Below are 22,215 nucleotides of genomic sequence, written 5' to 3'. Positions count from 1 at the left end.
AAGTTTTATGATCATCTTAACTAACGTTGCTCATTATTTTACGATGGAGTAATGCCTGTTTCCCAAACCAGCATGTAGATTGCTCGTTATAAAGTAGAACTTAAGTGCTTCATTACGGAAACTGTCCGGTCCAAAGGTGCTGATCACTTTGGCAAATATATCCAGAGTTTTTTCAACATGAAAATAATGTGGAAATACTAACAAACATGGAAGTTGTTTGTAATCTTTTCGAGGCATGGAAATATATTAACTATTACAGTACTGAATTCTGGAAATAATGATGGCTTTAGTAAGACAGAGTTTCAGATGTTTTGATGCTCAATCATAGAGATTAATGAAAGTGATGCAAAAAATGCATGTAACATGAATGTATGTGGTGTGAATCATAAGCAACTCTCATGTAGCCTAATGTTTTTTGGCTGGAAACTGAACAAATGCACACAGAACAGGATTAAAATGACGGGCATCAGTATTGAACTACTCACAGACCAGTCTAAATATTAATAGATCATCTGGTTAGAGTTCAAGGCACTGTGTACTTGTAGCTTTACTGCCATTATAAATCATGCAATTTATTACTGCCTTGGAAAAAGACTATAAGTGAGCTGATTTTATACATCCATTAAAGGAGGAAAAGAGAGAAGGAATCTCTCAATGCACACTCTTACGCCGGGCGTACACGGTGCGAGTTCTGACACGGGATGTTGTGAGTCCCTGCACAAGTCAGTTTATCTGAAAATCGTACAGGTGCAGTCGTACATGACACGACTTTACGACCTGGCAAATCCTGAAGCAGTTGCATGAATTTTTGCACTATTTATCATTATAAGACAGGAGTTCTCAACGGGGGTGGTACCGCCCCCCCAGGGGGCATTCAAAGGATGCCAGGGGGCGCTGAGAGCAAATTAGTAGAGAGGGGGGCATTGGGTTACAAATGGGGGGCGTTTATCAGTCATAATAATCAAATCTATCGTCATGTTACTCTTTGTGTTAAAACATTTATTTAGACTTGGAATATATCAGTTGGTTCTCAATTATATGGGTTGGTACGCATTTGTACTGGGGTTCATCTGATTTTGAAGTCTAGCGACGCATCTTAAGTATCTGGTTTAGCAGCGTTAAATACACAGACGGAGGCACAACCTCGGCTAATGCACCTGTGTGGCTCTGTAGATGGATGCAGCTCAACGGACAGTGCAGCGCGAGCGCAAAGCGCTTAAAGCACAAGCTCTTAAACTCGCAGAAGCAAGGTGCAAGAAGCGGAAACCATTTAAATTCGGCACAGAATTCTACATCACCACCCTTGAATTTACTATAGTAACACTAACTGTACTTTAGGCAGAAATAGATTGATAGTAAATATTATCATATCACTACTTCAGCTCTATTAAATTTGTCATTGGCTACATTAGGAGAGTGGGGTAAGGGAATGAAGTAGGGGGCGTTCATCAAAAAAAGGTTGAGAACTGCTGATATAAGACATAAAGCCAGAGGAGGACATTGCTTTAATTCCTTGTAGCTTGCGATTTAGAAATAAAAAAGAAGACTGGCATGGCCAGGGGCTGCATTAGCTGAAAACTCATCTGCCGATTTAAAAAAAATATATAGATAATTATTACAAATGCTGTCCGACATTTGACAGATTCAGATTTCGAAGCGAGGCTGTGTGATTGACATTATGACTGATGTATGCAGTCATGAAGTGTGTTGCTGCCAGTTACTGCATGATAATAAAGTGCACCAAATGTACAAGATTAAAAAGAAAGTGCTGAAAATTCGCGCCATTTCTGTCAGTTATACTTGGATTTAATTTAAGCGCAAATATGATGTTTAGTGCAGAATTCTGAGTTATTTTAGTGGAGTAAGCTACCTGTATTATTCACTTTTAGATGTAGGCTACGTCCTTCTCATCTGTCACTGCTTGCTTGTTGATAGCACACATTCTGAAGAAGATCTGTGAGGTCTTGTTCATGTGAATACGCTTTAAAGCCGCACACAGCAAAGTTTAAATATCTTGTTTTAGCTAGGCGGTTGATTGACAGGTAGAACTTTCAACCTATACGTCCTTGGTTTCACCAGACTCATGCTTGGAGAGTTAAAAAAAAACTCTTCTATCACATATCCACTATCGTGTGCATATACAATTACAACAGATGCTATATCCCACTAAATGTAGCCCTAGAACTGAAATGAAAGAAATTTTACAACTCTTTCCGTCAGAGTGATAAAGATTGTTTTCTAGCGCAACCCATATGGCAGATTATTTGTTTGAAGAGCAGAGAACAACATAGAATTTCTGTACAATCCTTCCCAGTGAATCATTTGGGGAAAACACAGTTTTAACATGACCATTTTCTCAAAATGTGTAAGAGCTTGAACATTCAGTTTTCATTGATCATGTGAGTTGTAACACCTCCTCGTGATTGGTCAACTTCAGGTAGAGCGCCAAATCGGCCCGAATTTTTTAGACATTTTAAAAAAATTATCGGGAGGTCGTGAGCTGTTCGTAAACCGCTCGGCTCCGCTCGTAATTCCTCTCACACGATACGAGCTGCGACCACACGAGCGGCAACGATTTCCAGGCGATCTCTTCCGACTGGAAAAAATCGGTCAGGAGCTCACAGGATAGGTGCGGTTCAAAGCTCTCGTTAATTTATGAACATTTTTACGAACTACTTAGATAACAATGCTTTTGGGAAACACGCCTTAGAGATCATCATACTACTTAAGTTCTACTAACGTTCTACTTAGTGCTTCGGGAAACCCAGCCATTGTCAGGGACATAATTTGATGTTCCACTGTATTTTCAGAGTTTGGACATTAATTTTATTACCACCTGCTGGTGGAACCTCCAAACTGCAAGTGCAGTCTGAGTGTGTGTTTACACTTGGCATGCTTGGTTCGATTAAATCGAACTCTGGTGTGATTGCTCTGTTAGTGCGGTTCATTTGAACAAGTGTGAACGCTGCCATCCGAACCTTGGTGCGCACCAAACAAGCGGACCGAGACCCCCTGAATAGTAGGTCTTGGTCCGCTTCCAAATGAACTCTGGTGCGGTTCGATTGATATATAAACGCAGCATGGACCAAAGACGTCTAAACGGACCAATAACAGGAAGTAATTTGCCTTTAATACTGACCTCAAGCATACCTGGTTCTTCTCATCATAGGAGCTATGTTGCCCATTACAGTTGGTACAGGCATCAGAACCGCCATCAGCTGTCCTTGCAGCATATCTTCATTTGTGTGTGCAACGGAGGAATTCCTGGCACGGTTTTGACTCCTTTACACATTTTATTAGCTCTCCATTTGTTCTCAGCTGGTAAAAATACCACCATATATATATATATACATCCAACGAGCGCATTTAGCCCAGCAGCCAGCATTGTTTTGGATGTTCGGCAAGTTCCGTCACAAAATATACGTCATAAAAGCTGTCCAATTAGGTTGTGACCTTATCCTTATGCCTTTTATTTTGTATCTTTAGGTTCGGTGTTAAAAATGCCAGTGTGAACGCTAAGCGAACCAGGACTAAATGTATCATTTTCTTTTTTGGTCCGGACCAAGAGAACCAAGAGAACCGAACTACAAGTGTGAACACACCCTGAGATTAGACTCAGCTGAGAAAAGGCATGCTTCTTAAACATCTTTAATGAACTATCTCTTACGAAAATAGCAAACTTCATCAACATACAATACACCCACAGTTTGCATGCATACACCCACACAAACTTGTGCTTTGCAATGGTATGGAAACTGCGCTAAAAGTTAGCACACTCACGGAAATTGGATAAGACGTAGTGCACGGTCGTTGCGCATTCATAAAAATGAAAATAGAGCTGTTAGGGATTTAGAACCAACCAGAATGTTTGAGGAATATCAATACAGTGCTGCCTTGCAATACATGGGGTGTTTCCCTGTCCTGTGGTAAGCCGTTGTCAATCTGTGAACCGTGGTAGACAGGACCAGGTAAACTCTTTGTGACCCCTTCTTTCTTACTCTCTTCATCCTGACAAAACAAACACAAACAGGACAAACTATAATTTACATTTAAGTTCTGAAAATATGGATGATCTTCCAAATGATTATCACTATACTAACACTGTAAAAAAAAAAAAAATCAATGTTCAGTTCTCTAACATGGTGAAATTAGCATAAAGATATGCAAACAGTGCTGCTGAATATCCCAAGCTAATTACATTTCTCTAAAATCTGCTAATGCAATGAAGAGTGAAACTCTTTACAAAAGCAGATCCTTTGAACTGCTTGATTAATATCCTTAAAATAAATCACTCTTCTTCCCTCTATTTAACTTTGGATTGGATTACACATTTCTATACTTGAGCTGGGCTTCAGCCACGTTGTGCTTGGCACCCAACTGTGCCACAGTGGCACCTCTCCTCTTTCTCTCTCCTTCATCTGCAAAGATGCGCCTGTAACGACAGCCGTCAGCCCCAAGACCTCCCTCCCACTGAACACACTCTCCATTTTTTTCCTCTAAGGGGGATTTGCAGAAGCTTTAGAGTAATTAGAACTCTTTCGCTTTGCTAACACATCAGGGTGTTCTAGTGGAATGCAGCGTGGGTGGCGATGCGCTTAAATGGCCCACGATTTTACTGCGTGAGCGATTCGTGGCGGCGAACGGGAAGAATAAGCATGTAAGGTGATTAGCATGTTCACTTCCTGGAAGGCAGTGGCGGTACATCCTGACACAATGGATGTGAAGAATAGAGAATGGATGACAGAGCGAATGGCTAATGTTTGAAAAACTGACATGTGCAGTAATGAGTGATTTTGAGCATGCACGAGTTAACGTGTGTGCAAAATGACAGCATTACGAGGAATTGCGGTCTTAGACGTAACGTACAAAGGAAAGCTTGCAGTGGAGTCCAGGGGTGTTTATTTTCTGCACTCGTCTGTGGATCTCCACCGACTGTGAGGGACAGGAGGAACTCTGGAACCTGCAAGAGAAAAAAAAAATAACATGCCTGAAAGGAAGTCTCGCTCTAAAGAGACATTTTTAGACTTTTAAGAATGAATGAAACTCGATTAAGCAATGAAACTGTCAGATTCAAATTTTCCCATGGCCAAAAGTATTTGGACACCTGAACACCACACCCATATGTGCTTGTTAAAAACTGAAAGGGTTCGTTAGCCGAAAAATGAAATTCCTTTTTTTTTTTTTTACCCACCTTTAAACCAGGCTCAATGCAAAAATGTCACTTAAAATGACAAATATGCCCCCAAAATTGGAAATGTGGGGCAAAAATTCAGCTGAAAAACTTTAAGGGGCAATATTTTCCCCATAGAGTTTAAGTTGATTTCTGACACTGTTTCAAACCCATATGACTTTCTTTCTTTCATGGAACACAAAAGGAGATGTAGGTAGGATGTTTAGTGTCTGTCACCATTCACTTTCATTGTATGAACAAAATATGCAAACAGTGAATGGAGAATGAAAGGCTGTCAGTCCCTAACATTCTGCCTAACATCTACTTTTGTGTTCCACAGAAGAAAGTAGTTCACATGGGTTTGGAACAACAAGACAGTAAATGTTGGCAGAATTTTCAGGTTTTACATGAACTACTCTTTAAATATAAAACCATGAGCATTAATATGGTCACTTTTCGGTACCTTCAGGTAATGGAAGGTAATTTTAGGCACCTTCAAGTAATGGATGTAGCTGAAATAGCCAAAGCCATTGATTAGAATGGCATGTCCACATACCGCAATTTAGGCCATGTAGTAAACCATTAGAACTAGTTATGACATCAAGGACTCTGGAGTAAATACCACTACAGTTTAATACCAATTCTGACCACTAGTCTGTGCTGTTGCCCTTTCAGTGTAGAATGCTATCATCTTGGGAAATCCAGATGGCTTGTTGTAAATTTCAAACCAGTTAAATCATAAAGTTAAATCACAAATACACATGCAGAGACATTTATCTGCAGCCCTGTAGCAAATGCTGATATTTTCATTCTACGCATCTAAATATGCCACAAGAGAGAAAGAGAGGCTTAGATGAAGAATTATCCACACACCCTAGCTCTGTCCTGGGGTTCAGAGTGTCAAAACCTGCACAGGAATAAACTAGCAATAAAATGATATAATATTGGATAATACAATAGTACTTATTGTAATTATTAACTAACATTGTTTGAAATGATAGATAGTGAGAATGAATTAGAACCTATATAAAGAAGAAACAAAATGGAAAGAGAGATAAAAAAAATTAGCAAATTTGTATAAAAGGTTATGCATTACTATGGTTCTTCATCTTTAAAGGCCGTAAAGCAAGCTGTGCTTTGGAACAGAGGGTCATGTCCAAAAACTGGGTTGCAGGTTCTGATAACAATGTTCATTGCAAATAATAAAATGAATCTGTCACTTGGTAGAAGCCTGGCAAATGACATGCCCTCATCCTTAAAAATTATGAACAACACTATGCCAAAAAACAAAAACAAAACAACAACAACAAAAAACTTTGTGTTCAACTAGATAGGTAAAGTTTATCAAGGCAAACTTTGATGTTGGCTTGACAAAGCCTTGTCTGAAAGTTCAAACTAGTTTAAAGGATATACAGAAATTACAGTAAAACAAAATGCCAGGATGCTAGCTAGGTAGTCAGACAGTCATATAGATAGTTGGATAAACTGTCAGATTAAAAGACTTGTGTGGGCTTGTTTACATTAGAATTTTTGACTGTTAATTAACAAGCATTCTATTGGCCCATTTAAACATTCAGTCAATGCAAGTCTATGGGGTTTTCCCGAATTTGATCGTCTGCTGTGCAAAAGCCATAAGTCTGATCAGTTAGAAAAGACATGGCACACTATTCCAGAACAGTCTGAAGGTCTGTGCTGAGTTTGGTGGCTGTAGCTTGAAAGTTCTTGAAATTTCGGTCTTGGATTTGGAATAAAATAAATAAATAAATAAAAAACCCTCAACGAAGTTTGCAGAATGAGAGAATGTTGGTTTCGTCAAGCCAACATAATACATTTCAATGTCTGATTAAAAAAAAATGAAAATTCTGTCATCATTTACTTATCCTCATGTTTTTCTAAACACATATGACTGGAACACCAAAGGAGATATGAGACAGAAGGATATCCTCAGTCCCCATTCACTTTTATGGCATCTGTTTCCTCCTCACAATGGAAAAAAGTGATACAGATTTGGAACAACATGAGAATGGAACAAATAATGATGGAATTAAAATGTTTTGGGTGAACTATCCCTTTAAGAACATTTTGCTAAGCTAAACAAATATTTTGGTTCACCACTTGATAGGTAATGTAAAATATAGGTCTAAAAGTAGAACTAGTTGAAAACTGCTTCAGACAGTCTTTATAATTAGCACAAACGAAGCATAAAAGTGCAGACTGAACTCAAGAAGCCAACGTTTTTTTCAATCCCCCCATCAGCAGCTCAGAAAAGACGTGCATGCTCTCTCATTGCGTGCATCTACGGAGCAAAGCTTAATCTGCAGGTCTCTGACTCCGGCCATGCTTTCAATTGACAGAATAGTATCACACATTTCTCACTATTTACTCTCAAGTCTTAGATTGTCTATTGATTTTAAATGTTTGCTCTTGCCCCTGTGGAAAAAGAGGCGGTAGAGAGACTAGCAAACAAACAAACATTTGCTGGTTTTGCAGCTGATGTTTAGATCAATGACACAGGTCTCTTGGAATTTATTAAACTGTGCGTCGGGTCAAACGCATTAGATCTCCCTGAAACCCAATCAATAACATTTCCTCTTGTTTTCACAGCCCCCCCCCCCCCTCCCGTTTCTCTTAAGTAGTGAACAAACATGACCAAACATCAGATTCTGTCATCTGAAGGTGAGGCAGTAAATTCATCTTGTCCGTTGTGTGATCACAATATGGATTTGTGGAATGGACTCTCTGTTTACTGGCCTTTGTTTTTATGAGGCGCACATTTAGTCAATATCATGTAATTGGAAATTCATAAGGAAACAGGCCATGGGGTAGCGCTTTTATGTACGTTCACTGCATGTTGGTAGCTTTGAGGAAAATACATATAATCTATTATGGATTTGGGAAAATACCATGGGCACAGCATACAAAGAAAAACACACATGAAAGGATAAATGAGTATAATGGTTCTGTTTGTCCCTAATGAAAAAAATAAATCAGTCTAATGACAAAAACAAACAGCATGAAAAGAACAAAGATAAATTCCTACAAATTGTTAAACTCCAATTAAGAGTATGTACTATAAATGCTGAGTTCACCTTTAAAGTCAACAGTAATCAAAACTGACTATATTTACTTAATACATGTTCCTGGTCTCGGGTGTTTCTTTATCTTCAGACACTTTTGGCATTGTGGACTTCTAGATAGTAAAGTCTCGCTAAACCATTTTTAACACTAACAATTTTCTTTAAAATTTGTCTACAAACAATGCCCAACATGCATCACAGAAGATCTCTGTCATTTTTTTTCTGAAAATCATGATAATTACCACCAAACATTGTGTTATTTCCAATACATCTCAAATTTTGTATTGTGTTAAACAGAATTGTGTGATGGAAATTATTATTATTATTATTATTATTATTATTTTTGAAAAAGCAGACTCTGTCTTGCTAATGCAAATTTCATAGCTTATATTTCATGTATTCTAGTAAATCCATTCAATGAAATATTTTCAAACTTTTTGTGTCATTTGGTAAAACAGCTTGATTGGAAATGACGCCTAATAAAAATACACTGCTCACAAGTGATATTTACCATGATTTTTCTTGTTTTCTTCAAATATAACTTGTCCCATATTTGATCTCAAGCATGCTCTTCACTGACACTGTTGTCGACTTGGTTATCAAGTAAACTAACTTTTGAAAAAACATTGTTTAGTGTGGTGGAAATGACGCTACAACTGTTAGAAAGTCGTAATTTTTGGAAAAATTAATAAAAAAAATAATTTTAAAACAAGTACTGAAATTCATGCTTCAACAGAAAATGAAACTGTAATATCTAAAACTTCTTGGAGTCATCATTGTGTAGTTTGATTAAAATATGATTGTAAATTGTGCGTAAAAATAAATTTATTTTGATAAATCAGATCTAGCTGAATCCCTTCTTCCCCACCTTTTCTCTTAAGTAATGAACAAACATGGCCAAACATCAGATTCTGTAAAAGTACCAAAAATAAATTATGAACGCATAGTAAAATTTTTAATGGGACCTTCATATAACAAAAAGAAAAAGTTTAAATCTGCATGTAGTTGAAAAAACACCCACTTATTGTCAACGAATCATCTGCGTTGTTATTCAAAAGAAAAAAAGTATGTTTGCCTGCATAATCTTTCGTTAATTTAATAACTTGCCCTACCTCTGAAATGACTTTACTTTTCGGCTGACATCACCAAGCCCTCTTACTTTTTAGCCCCTTCCCTCCAACCACCTGCCATCTAGAGATCATTAATAATGATCCAATTAACTCCCAATGGGTAAATTCCAATCCAGGCTTTGTTTTTTTTCTTGATGAATATTGTTTCAATCTGAAACAAAAAAACTAAAACTAAAAAGTGTTAAACTCACCGTTCTCTAAGGGAAGAGTTGGTAAGGACCGGACTCTGATCTCTGAGAATGCTGGACACAGGGGTCGAATGGTCTTTGGGGACTTTATTCTGAGCACTCCTGGCTGCCTGTGTGGACATCTTCTCAAGGGACATGGTGTAGAAATCAGGGTCAGCGTAGGCTAGCAGTATCCTACATGAATCCATATTATCCTACTTAATGTTCCTTTACAGCCTCTATGTTGACAAACTGATTGCTTTGTAATGTACCTGGGTGGGCTTTGATCTGAAACTTCCAAGGAGAGAGGGATCTAGACAGCAAGAGGAAATTTGTTGGCAAATACTGTTATATACAGTTGATGTCAGAAGTTTACATACACTTAGGTTGAAGTCATTAAAACTCATTTTTTAACCACTCCACAGATTTAATATTAGCAAACTATAGTTTTGGCAAGTCGTTTAGGACATCTACTTTGTGCATGACACTAGTAATTTTTCCAACAATTGTTTACAGACAGATTGTTTCAATTTTAATTTACTATATCCCAATTCCAGTGTGTCAGAAGTTTACATACACTAAGTTAACTGTGCCTTTAAGCAGCTTGGAAAATTCCAGAAAATGATGTCAAGCATTTAGACAATTAGCCAATTAGCTTCTGAAAGGAGGTGTATTGAATTGGGGGTGTACCTGTGAATGTATTTTAAGGCCTACCTTCAAACTCAGTGGCTATTTGCTTGACATCATGGGAAAATCAAAAGAAATCAGCCAAGACCTCAGAAAAAAATTGTGGACCTCCACAAGTCAGGTTCATCCTTGGGAGCAATTTCCAAATGCCTGAAGGTACCACATTCATCTGTACAAACAATAGTACGAAAGTATAAACACAATGGGACCATGCAGCCATCATGATGCTCAGGAAGGAGACGCATTCTGTCTCCTAGAGATGGACGTAGTTTGGTGCGAGAAGTGCATATCAATCCCAGAACAACAGCAAAGGGCCGTGTGAAGATGCTGGAGGAAACAGGTAGACAAGTATCTATTTCCACAGTAAAACGAGCCCTATATAGACATAACCTGAAAGGCTGCTCAGCAAGTAACAAGCCACTACTCCAAAACCACCATAAAAAAGCCAGACTACAGTTTGCAAGTGCACATGGAGACAAAGATCTTACATTTTGGAGAAATTTCCTCTGGTCTAATGAAACAAAAATTGAACTGTTTGGCCATAATGACCATCGTTATGTTTAGAGGAAAAAGGGTGTGGCTTGAAAGCCGAAGAACACCATCCCAACCGTGAGGGATGGCGGTGGCAGCATCATGTTGCGGGGGTGCTTTGCTGCAGGAACAACTGGTGCACTTCACAAAATAGATGGCATCATTAGGAAGGAAAATTCTGTGGATATATTGAAGCAACATCTCAAGACATCAGCCAGGAAGTTAAAGCTTGGTCGCAAATGGGTCTTCCAAATGGACAATGACCCCAAGTATACCTCAAAAGTTGTGGCAAAATGGTTTAAGGAGAACAAAGTCAAGGTATTGGAGTGGCCATCACAAAGCCCTGACATCAATCCGATAGAAAATTTGTGGGCAGAACTGAAAAAGTGTGTGCGAGCAAGGAGGCCTAAAAACCTGACTCAGTTACACCAGTTCTGTCTGGAGGAATGGGCCAGAATTCCAGCAACTTATTGTAAGAAGCTTGTGGAAGGCTACCCGTGGAACGTTTCACCCAAGTTAAACAATTTAAAGGCAATGCTAACAAATACTAACAATGTGTATATAAACTTCTGACCCACTGGGAATGTGATGAAAGAAATAAAAGCTGAAATAAATAATTCTCTCTACTATTACTCTGACATTTCACATTCTTAAAATAAAGTAGTGATCCTAACTGACCTAAGATGGGGAATGTTTTCAAAAATTAAATGTCAGGAATTGTGAAAAACTGAGTTTAAATGTATTTGGCTACGGTGTATTTAAACCTTTGACTTTAACTGTATATAATACACAACACTCAAACCACCTCTAATAATATTTATTAGTGGCATTACTAGTTTTTGAGGGCCCAAATATTGAAACTAAAGAGATAATTCACCAAAAAAGGGATGTTAGGCTAAATGTTAGGCACATGACAGCTCAGTCGCCATTCACTTGCATTGCATCTTTTTTCTATACAATGAAAGCGAATGGCAACGGAGGCTAACATTCTGTCTAACATCACCTTTTGTGTTCAATGGGAAAAAGAAAGTTGTACAGGTTTGGAACACATGAGGGTGATTAAAGATTACAGAATTTTTCTTTTTAGGGTGAACTATCCCTTTAAAAACACAACTATCATTGTGACCTGTGATGTCTGTGGCACTGCTCAGTGATCTCAGATGCAGGGGGCTTCTTTTTGTAGAAGACTGAGATGGAGGATGTGTAGAGGATTCTATCAATGATGCATTTGGACTTCAGGGCACCTGCAAACAGAAAATGTAATCAGCTACTTCGCCCCTCTTTAACAGGTGAAGAAATGTGCATCAACACTCCATTGACACATGGGGCATTGATTATTTAAATTAATTTGTCTTTAATTTCAGGGTTAATCACTTCTGTGGAAAGGTGAAATTGAGGCAAGAAACTTTTAGTTTTAACTAACTCAGACTCAAACTCATTCAGGTGTCTGTGTATCAATCCAACTTTCAAACTTCAATTAGACTGGTGCCACTTCATTTAAATAGTAAAGTGACCATGCCGGCTAATGAAACGAGCTATTTAGTTTTCATGCAAAACAAGTGTGCCGACTATAAACACATAATGATAATAAACTAAGAGTCTAATCTGCTCAAATAAAGAGGGACATATTTGTTAATCACGGCCTGACTCTTAATTACTTAAGTTAATTGTAGCCTCCGGATTTCCTTTGAAAAGGCTACTCTCTTTTTAATAGGCATGTGACAGAAAATGCCACGATGATATCAAACGCAAATCCAAGAGCTGCCTTTTATAACATGACAGCTTTGATATTTGCACCCCAGGAGGGACTGTTGTTTTAGAAAACACAGGAAAAGAAACAAGAGGGAGAACTGATGTTTTTTACGCCAGTCAAGAATGAGGCAGAAATTTTGACACAACTGTCTGTCAGCTTTAATCAAACGCACCCACAGAGAAATAAAAATATTAAAATTCACATCAAAAAGTCTTAACATTATAACATCATACATGTTAATTAGGGAAAATGGACACAAGTACTTGGATGTCACTTTGTGCATATACAGTTGTGCTCAAAAGTTTGCATACCCTGGCAGAAATTGTGAAATATTGGCATTGATTTTGAAAATATGACTGATCATGCAAAAAAAATTATTTTATTTAAGGATAGTGATAATATGAAGCCATTTATTATAATAGAAATCACCCAAATGGCTCTTGTAAGGCTGGCACCAGAATGTCTACAACCAAAAATTTCCGGTAAAAGTCAAAGAACTCTGCGAGAATCAACGTCATAGAACTCTCTCACAAAAGCTGAAATCTACACCTGAATATCACCACAGTGTGATAAATTGCAAATCACCTTGCTGCCCCCCCTTCTCTCTCCCCCTTCTCCCCTTCATCAGCTCTGGACCAACACAAAAGACACAAGATTTATATGTAAAAATATAACAAATACCATGAAAACAAAGAATGCAACTGTATGTGTTTGATATCATTTAAGAGGTCTCTGTGCGACTGGTATAGTGGTCTCTTTCCCATGTTGATAAAACTAATGGTAACAAAGTTATAAGGTCTTTGCCAAATACTGCATAATTCTGGAGGTCTTTCCCCCTCCTTGACCTACAATCGAAATGATCTCCTATATGTTAACAGGGTTAAACCCCAGGAAGTCAAGAACCCATTCACCCCCAAATTCTCATTGTTCAAAGGATAATACCATTTGGTACACAATGTTTATTCTGTCTAGATATTTAAGGAAAGTTGGCATGAAGCTCTGGGGTTCTGTAAGCAGATCTCCCATGCTGTACCGCTGCATGTATTTTTGTCAGGTATGTTTCTTTGACTTGTCTTTTATTTTTAGCAATGCTTGTTTATTCTGATCATGTGAAATTGGCTTTGATTTGAATTTCTGAAACAATGTTTTATATCCTACCTGACAAATAAATTGTTATTATTTGATTTATTCTGAATTCCTCTGAAATAATTACTGGAGCTTTAATATAGGAGGAAGCCATTTAAAGACTCTCAGTTTGAATTTAAACCACTCAGGACAACCAGGTAGGACAACCACCTAGGACAACCAGGTAGGACAACCACCTAGGACAGCCGGGTAGGATTTTAATTTCATTAGACCAGGGTAGACCATACTGGAGCTTTAATATAGGAGAAACCACTCAGGACAACCGGGTAGGAGAAAGCCATTTAAAGACTCTCAGTCACTGCTCACCGCCCGTCTTAGCAAGTTGTATGTATGTGACTAAGTGGCAATATCATCTGGTTACGAGACAAGCCAAAACAGACGATATTATTTAACCCTACAACCGCTGACTAAGATCGGAACTGGCTATCCATTTTTGGGAGGTTTACGTAATTTAATAACGGCCGGCGTAAGTCTCCAAAGATCAAAAGGACAATGAATAGAAGAGGATTTAGAGTAATCAATAACCTAAAAATGTTAAATTAAAAGAATGATCAGAAATTAATTAGAGCTTAAATATAAATTAGAGGTCAACTTAAATTGGAGTCAGATTAATATAAAATTGGAGTCAGATAAAGTGAATAACGGAATCAAATGTGTGAATTAACAATAACTGATTTACTTCAGCGCTCAGAAAAGACAGAACAACGCAGAGACCTTCAAGGGCAATTTATTGAAGTTCCACTCCGGAACGGATAGAAAATTATCCTCTTTTTTACACCCTGATCAAAAGTTTACATACCCTTGAATGTTTGGCCTTGTTACAGACACACAAGGTGACACACACAGGTTTAAATGGCAATTAAAGGTTAATTTCCCACACCTGTGGCTTTTTAAATTGCAATTAGTGTCTGTGTATAAATAGTCAATGAGTTTGTTAGCTCTCACATGGATGCACTGAGCAGGCTAGATACTGAGCCATGGGGAGCAGAAAAGAACTGTCAAAAGACCTGCATAACAAGGTAATGGAATTTACAAAGATGGAAAAGGATATAAAAAGATATCCAAAGCCTTGAAAATGCCAGTCAGTACTGTTCAATCACTTATTAAGAAGTGGAAAATTCGGGGATCTCTTAATACCAAACCAAGGTCAGGTAGACCAAGAAAGATTTCAGACACAACTGCCAGAAGAATTGTTCGGGATACAAAGAAAAACCCACAGGTAACCTCAGGAGAAATACAGGCTGCTCTGGAAAAAGATGGTGTGCTTGTTTCAAGGAGCACAATACGACAATACTTGAGAAACAAAAATGAGCTGCATGGTCGAGTTGCCAGAAAGAAGCCTTTACTGCGCCAATGCCACAAAAAAGCCCAGTTACAATATGCCCGACAACACCTTGACACGCCTCACAGCTTCTGGCACACTGTAATTTGGAGTGACGAGACCAAAATAGAGCTTTATGGTCACAACCATAAGCGCTATGTTTGGAGAGGGGTCAACAAGCCCTATAGTGAAAAGAATACCATCCCCACTGTGAAGCATGGTGATGGCTCACTGATGTTTTGGGGGTGTGTGAGCTCTAAAGGCACGGGGAATCTTGTGAAAATTGATGGCAAGATGAATGCAGCATGTTATCAGAAAATACTGGCAGAAAATTTGCATTCTTCTGCATGAAAGCTGCGCATGGGACACTCTTGGACTTTCCAGCATGACGCATGACTCAAACGTGCAGTTCATGCAAGACGACCAAAGACTTTACATGACCTGGAGGCATTTTGCCAAGACGAATGGGCAGCTATACCACCTGCAAGAATTTGGGGCCTCATAGACAACTATTACAAAAGACTGCACGCTGTCATTGATGCTAAAGGGGGCAATACACAGTATTAAGAACTAAGGGTATGCAGACTTTTGAACAGGGGTCATTTCATTTTTTTCTTTTTGCCATGTTTTGTTTTATGATTGTGCCATTCTGTTATAACCTACAGTTGAATATGAATCCCATAAGAAAAAAAAAGAAATGTGTTTTGCCTGCTCACTCATGTTTTCTTTAAAAATGGTACATATATTACCAATTTTCCAAGGGTATGCAAACTTTTGAGCACAACTGTATTTTAAGCCATGTTAAACTATATAAAAAAACACTGGACAAATAAAAGTTTGGATGCACTTGACTAAATTCAATTTCTCATGATCTTATAACTGACCTTATGACTTAAGCTTAAATACTTTATAATTAGTTATAAATACAAGTATAAATTGTGCCTACGTATACATTTCTTTACAAAACTTTTTATTTTTTTATAGAGGAGTATGATTGGATAGTGACTAGTCAAGCATAGAGTACATGGGAAATCCTTCAAGACTGTTGAACCTCATGAAACATCTCAGGTTGGACATCATGAAGTTGGTTAAAAGAATACCCAGAGTGTGTAGAGCTGCAATTTAGGCAATAGGTGCTACTTTGAAGAATCCCAGAGCTTTGATTTAACATTCTTTTGTCACTACACAGTACACAATCCCCATACATCCATTTGTATTATTTAATATTTTGGATGACTTTAAGCAAAATGTGTAAAATATAATAGCTGCCATTGCATCATCAGTCAAATATCACCCACCACAAAAGCAGGCTGAGGGACAGTCTCTTTCTTAAACGTATAGGGCCCCAGTTTGAGGCGGTGGAGTCGCTATCTGGTGTCTTCGGACAGCTGGCACATCTTACGATGAGTGTACGGTGAAGGGCAGTGGCTCTGGGACGCCACCGTTGGCTTCTCGTATCCACAAGGTGGCGCTGTGTGTGGCTTTCTCTTCTTTGCAGGTGCAGGGCTATTTCTTACACGACGGGGCTTGGAGGAAAGTCCACATAACTGGATATGGAAAAGGACACATAATGCATCAAACATAATGCATACCTGTGCAATTTTGTGGTATAAATAAAAAATGTAATTACTTGAATAATTATTTAAAACAATTATGCGATTATGTGACAATACTAGCAGTTATGACACCATCAGCAATCACACATACAACTGGCTCTTAATTTCTGTGAACTTTCATTTATTACATAAACTATCAGAACGCTGCTTTCTGCAAAGACCCTGGAATAAACAGTTTTCTTAAGTGCATGTAAACGTGGTCAGTATAAGCGCATGGGAAAAGTCTAATTGCTTATAAAAGTAATAGTACACCTCTTTTCAACATGCTGCGTGATTTTAAGAATACTTCATATTCGTAGCACAAATGGTGTGGGGTGATTTACATGCCAAAGTTTCATACTCAGGGTAAGGTTTTTTTTTTTTTTAAATCCTTAATCCTAAGTATGTGCAATAGCCTAGTGATAGTGATGCTTGTCTTAGCACAGAAATGATACAGTTCACCTTTTAAATTAAAAATAAAATAAAATATATTTTCCACCAAAGAAACGATAGAACTCCAATAGGAAGAAAGTATAAGATTGAACTTTATTGCAGTAATATTGCCTAAGTCTTTCTGTTCGTATAGTGCTAATCCACTAATCTTCTTCTTTTGTATACATGTAACCTGATGTAAACCTTTTCTCAGTGTTCCAATCTCACCTTTGCAGGCAAATGACTTCAATAACTCTAATCTCAGCTAACATAATTCTGAGCCCCAATAACTTTGTTCCTGCAGGCGCTGCCTGGATAAATACGTTTTTAAAAATGTTAATTGCGTTTGATGGCTGGTCTCAACCTAATATGATAATGGCATTACATGGATGTAAAAAACAATGATAATTTAAATGCTAAGTGGAACATCCTGTCATATTAAGCCATTTTTAAAAAGCAGAAAAGAAAAAAGTAAACCCTGATAGAGATTGCTGTTTGAAGAGTAGAGATTTAATGAAATTAAACTAAGTGGCTTTTTCTCCTTTTATTCTTCTTTCCCTCTCTCTCTCTCTTCCTTTTTCTTTGGACGGAGAGACAAAGAGGCCTTTTTAAAGCAGGAGTTGCACTTGTCTGATGTGATTAGTGGCTCGGCTGGTGTTGGTAATGGGAGATAAAGCTGGATGTCCTTGAAACAACAAAAGCCAGCACCACAAGTAGCTTATTAAACAAGAAACAAGAAGCTCTGTTCAAATGCATGCAAATCACGCAGAGAAAGCCTGTTTTACAAAATGCCATGTCAAGTCCGAGCTAGAGGCATCCACAAAGGGAGGACTTTCACATGAAACAGGCCCAAAGACAGGGTCAAAGAAACGTGACATGAAGGTTGCAAGGACACAATCAGCATCTCTAAATGGGCCATCCTCAAAGACAGACAGGTTTGAGAATTCTCAATTCTATGTAATTACCTGTATCGTAAAAGAGCATCCTGAGATGGGGTGGCAGACCACTAGAATGACAGCAGCTAACAAAACAAATAGCACAGATGGTAGGAGACAGTTTTGATTGATAGGGAGTGCCATCATATTCCCACATATACTGTATCTAAGTCATTTGATAATTCTTCCTTTTTTCTTTTTTTTTTTTTTAAACCTCAGTGTTTCTGTCAACTTAGGATCACATATAATACCATAGTGCCTCAGCTGCACTATAATGAGAACTTGTTTAAAAAAACAATTAAGAAAATATGCCTGGTGAAAAACCAGAATGATAGATAGGGTGTTGTGGGTGGTTGTCAAGGTGTATCTTTGCGGTTGCTAGATTGTTGGTTAAAAGAACCAGCTCCCAGGTTTCTATGATATTACCATTAAAGGGATAGCTCACCCAAAATTAAAATTCTCTCATCATTTACTCACCCTCATGCCATCCCAGATGTGTTTGACTTTCTTTCTTTTGCAGAACACAAACGAAGATTTTTAGAAGAATATCTCAGCTCTGTTGGTCCTCACAATGCAAGTCCTCAGCGTGCGTGAACGCAGCGTTGCAACAGCAACAACACCCGGACTCACTTATTATTATTCTGGGAGATTTTAATAAAGCTAACCTCACCTGTGAACTGCCAAAATACAAACAACACATCACGTGGCCCACCTGAGACAGAAATATACTGGACCACTGCTACACCACTGTAAAGGATGCATATCGCTCTGTCCCACGTGCAGCTTTATGTCTCTCTGATCACTGTCTGGTTCATCTTCTCCCAACCTACAAGCATAAACTAAAATAAGGACTGTAAAGAGATGGAGTAATGAAGCAGAGCTGGAACTACAAGCCTGCTTTGACTGCACTTATTGGAGTGTTTTTGAAGCTGCAGCCACAGACCTGGATGACCTCACAGATACTGATTTCTGTGAGGATATGTGCATCCCTACTAGGACATTTAGATTACAGAAAAACTTGTCATGCCAAAGAGGATGCTTACAGAAGTGGGGATAAAATATTGAAAAATCAGTTTTCAGCCAACAATCCTGCATCTGTGTGGAAAAGCCTGAAAAGCACAAGACACCTCCCCCTCGCTCTGTAGAGAGTCAACTAATGGCTGATGAACTGAATATGTTGTACTGCAGGTTTGAAAAGCCCAGTCTCACACCCCTTGCCTGCTCTGTTCTTCACTTCACACACACACACCAACACCTCCTAGGACCCCCCTCCTCCCCCCTCCTGCTACTCAATTTGCACTTATGATCTGTGAGGAGGATGTGTGCCGGTCTTTCAGAAACAAAAGACTAGGAAAGCTTCAGGCCCAGACGGTGTTTCACCTGCCTGTCTGAAAGTCTGCGCTGACCAACTGCCCCCCATCTTCAATAGATCACTGGAGCAGTGTGATGTTCCCTGCTGCTTCAAATGCTCCACCATCATTCTGGCACCCAAAAAAACCCAAATCACAGGACTTAATCACTACAGACCTGTCGCTCTCATGTCTGTGGTCATGAAGTAATTTGAAAGACTGGATTTGGCCTACTTGAAGGATATCACTGGACCACTGCTGGACACCCTTCAGTTTGCTTACCGAGCAAACAGGTCTGTGGATGATGCTGTCAATATAGACTGCATTATATCCTGCAACACCTCGACAGACCTGGGACTTATGCAAGGATCCTATTTGTGAACTTCAGTTCAGCCTTCAATACATCATGCCTGATCTTCTCTCAACCAAACTAACCCAGCTCTCTGTGCCCACCCCAATCTATCAATGGATCACCAGATTTCTGACAGATAGGCAACAGTTAGTGAGACTGGGGAAACTCACATCCGGGACCCTCACTATTAGCACTGCTGCTCTTCAGGGATGCATTCTCTCTCCACTGCTCTTTTCCCTGTACACAAATGACTGCACTGCAAAGGACCCCACTGTCAAGCTCCTGAAGTTTGCAGACCACACCATGGTCATCAGTCTCATCTGCGATGGTGACGAATCTGCATACAGACGGGAGGTTGAACAGCTGGCTGTCTGGTGTGATCACAACAACCTTGAGCGCAACACGCTCAAAACAGTGGAGATGATAGTCGACTTCAGGAGAAATCTCTCTGCACTCCCCCCTCACCATTCTGAACAGCACTGTGGCAGTCATTCAGGTTCCTGGGCTCTACTCTCGGGACCTGAAGAGGAACACCCACATAGACTCCATTGTGAAGAAGGCTCAGCAAAGGTTGTACTTCCTTCGCCAGCAGAGGAAGTTCAACCTGCCACAGGAGCTGCTTACTCAGTTCTACTCAGCCGTCATTGAGTATGTCCTGTGTACATCGATATCTGTCTGGTTTGGTTCAGCCACCAAATCAGACAGAAGGAAACTACAATGGACAGTCAGGACTGCTGAGAGGATTACTGGTTCCCCCCTGCCCACACTCCAAAACCTGTACGTCTCCAGAGTGAGGAAACATGCAGGTAGAATCACTCTGGATCCCACACACCCTGTTCATTCCCTCTTTGAACTGTTTCCCTCTGGCTGGTGCTACGGAGCACTGAGCGCCAGGACATCCAGGCACAAGAACAGTTTTTACCCTCAGGCCATGTAAAAGGTCTCTACTTTAATGGAAAGGAGGAAGCGGGAGACGGCGAGATCCAACTCAAAAAGGTAATTTATTTTCTCAAACACAAACTTGCTTTTCAGCACAATGTAATAACAGCACAGTCTCAGTACGTGCGTGGCAGGTCTATCCCTCTCACTGGCGTCCGGCTCGCTCTTAAAGCCCGTCTCCACTTTCACTGCAATGACAGACAGCTGTTAAAAGTCAATCATTGCCAGGTGATGATCCTTACCGTTCTCATCCCTTGATCTCGCTCTCCATTCACAACCCGGCACTCAACCACGCCTCTACCACCACAGGCCATCTTCCACATGAACAATTAACTGCCTCAGGACTCCTCCATAGTGTAATAATGTATATACATATCTCATGTGCATATGTAAATTCACATATTTAATTCAATAACTGTACATACCCCTACCTTGCACATATATTACCACTTGCACATGTACATTCGCCATTCTGTTATATGTCCTATTATTTGTGTCTATTTATACTCTTACCTTGTTTTACATTCTGTGTCTCACTGTAATGTTCTGTGTGTACTTGTTTCTCCTTTCACCCAAAAAAATAAATAAATTCCTTGTGTATGTGAGAACAATTGGAAATAAAACTCATTCTGATTCTATACTTTTGAAACAGTGAGTATTTTAACATTTATGGATTGGCAACATTTACTTCCATTGTAAGTGCCTCACTATCACCAAGATATTTGCTTTTTTACTATAATAATAGTGATGCTTGCCTTAGCAAGTGCCACTAATATCAAACGCCCAGAGACTCGCAGACATGGCAGGCTGACCGTGCTTCACATCACTCTCCTCAATAATGGACGTCGTTGAAAACGCCACTTTGGGAGAGATACCCTGAAGGAATAAGACAGGAGAATAGAAAGCAGAATAATAAATTTTTTTGTTTTTGTTTTAAATCACAAAACTTTTAAAAATGATGAAAAGACAGATGGAAAATGCAGATAATAACACTCTTGGCAGATCAATTTAGGAAAACACATCTACGTCTTCAAGCAAATAGCGGGAAAATGGCTCTGCCTTTTAAGATGCATCAGAGATATGACAAAGCGCTGAGGAAGAGACACACGCACGGGGAAGGAGACGGATCTCTTCATCACACTCTCTCTCTCCGGACCGGGGGCTTCTGGGAGACAGGCGCGGACGTGGATACAGAAACTCTTTAAACGTAGCCAGGATTTCACCTTCTGCACAGTCAAATAAAAAATAGATGATGAAATGTTAAATTCTGTTTTTTGTTGACAGCACTGGGTAATAAAACTGTTTCTGGGCAATAAAGCTGTTTCTTTGACTTTTCGTCATGTGTTTTGAAGCAATAACACAACAGAAATGAACATTTGTCAAAACATTTCAGCCCAAGAGACCTCTGTGGAAAGGCGCGCGATTTATGCATACTGTAATGAGAGATCTCAACCCAGTCATGTATTTATTCCCTGCTGATGCTGGTTAATTGTGGATATTATGGTAGCAGGCCCAACAATTCAGGCATTGTGTCAAATGCAGAGGCTGGGGCCCTCAATCTAATGTCAAAGCCATGCTCAAATTAAAGGGATTGTTGACTGTCATGTTTACTCACCCTTATGGTGTTCCAT

General features: G+C 39.2%; 1 pseudogene; it reads right to left on the bottom strand.

Annotated features, from left to right (window-relative positions):
- Positions 1 to 1,885: 1,885 nt before the first annotated feature.
- Positions 1,886 to 22,215, bottom strand: LOC127424074 (spermatogenesis-associated protein 6-like; annotated as a pseudogene).

The sequence above is a fragment of the Myxocyprinus asiaticus genome, chromosome 33 (genome assembly GCF_019703515.2).
Source record: "Myxocyprinus asiaticus isolate MX2 ecotype Aquarium Trade chromosome 33, UBuf_Myxa_2, whole genome shotgun sequence".
In the NCBI taxonomy this organism is placed as follows: domain Eukaryota; kingdom Metazoa; phylum Chordata; class Actinopteri; order Cypriniformes; family Catostomidae; genus Myxocyprinus; species Myxocyprinus asiaticus.
The sequence above is the reverse complement of the archived record's forward strand: the minus strand, read 5'-3'. Positions and strand labels throughout refer to the sequence as shown.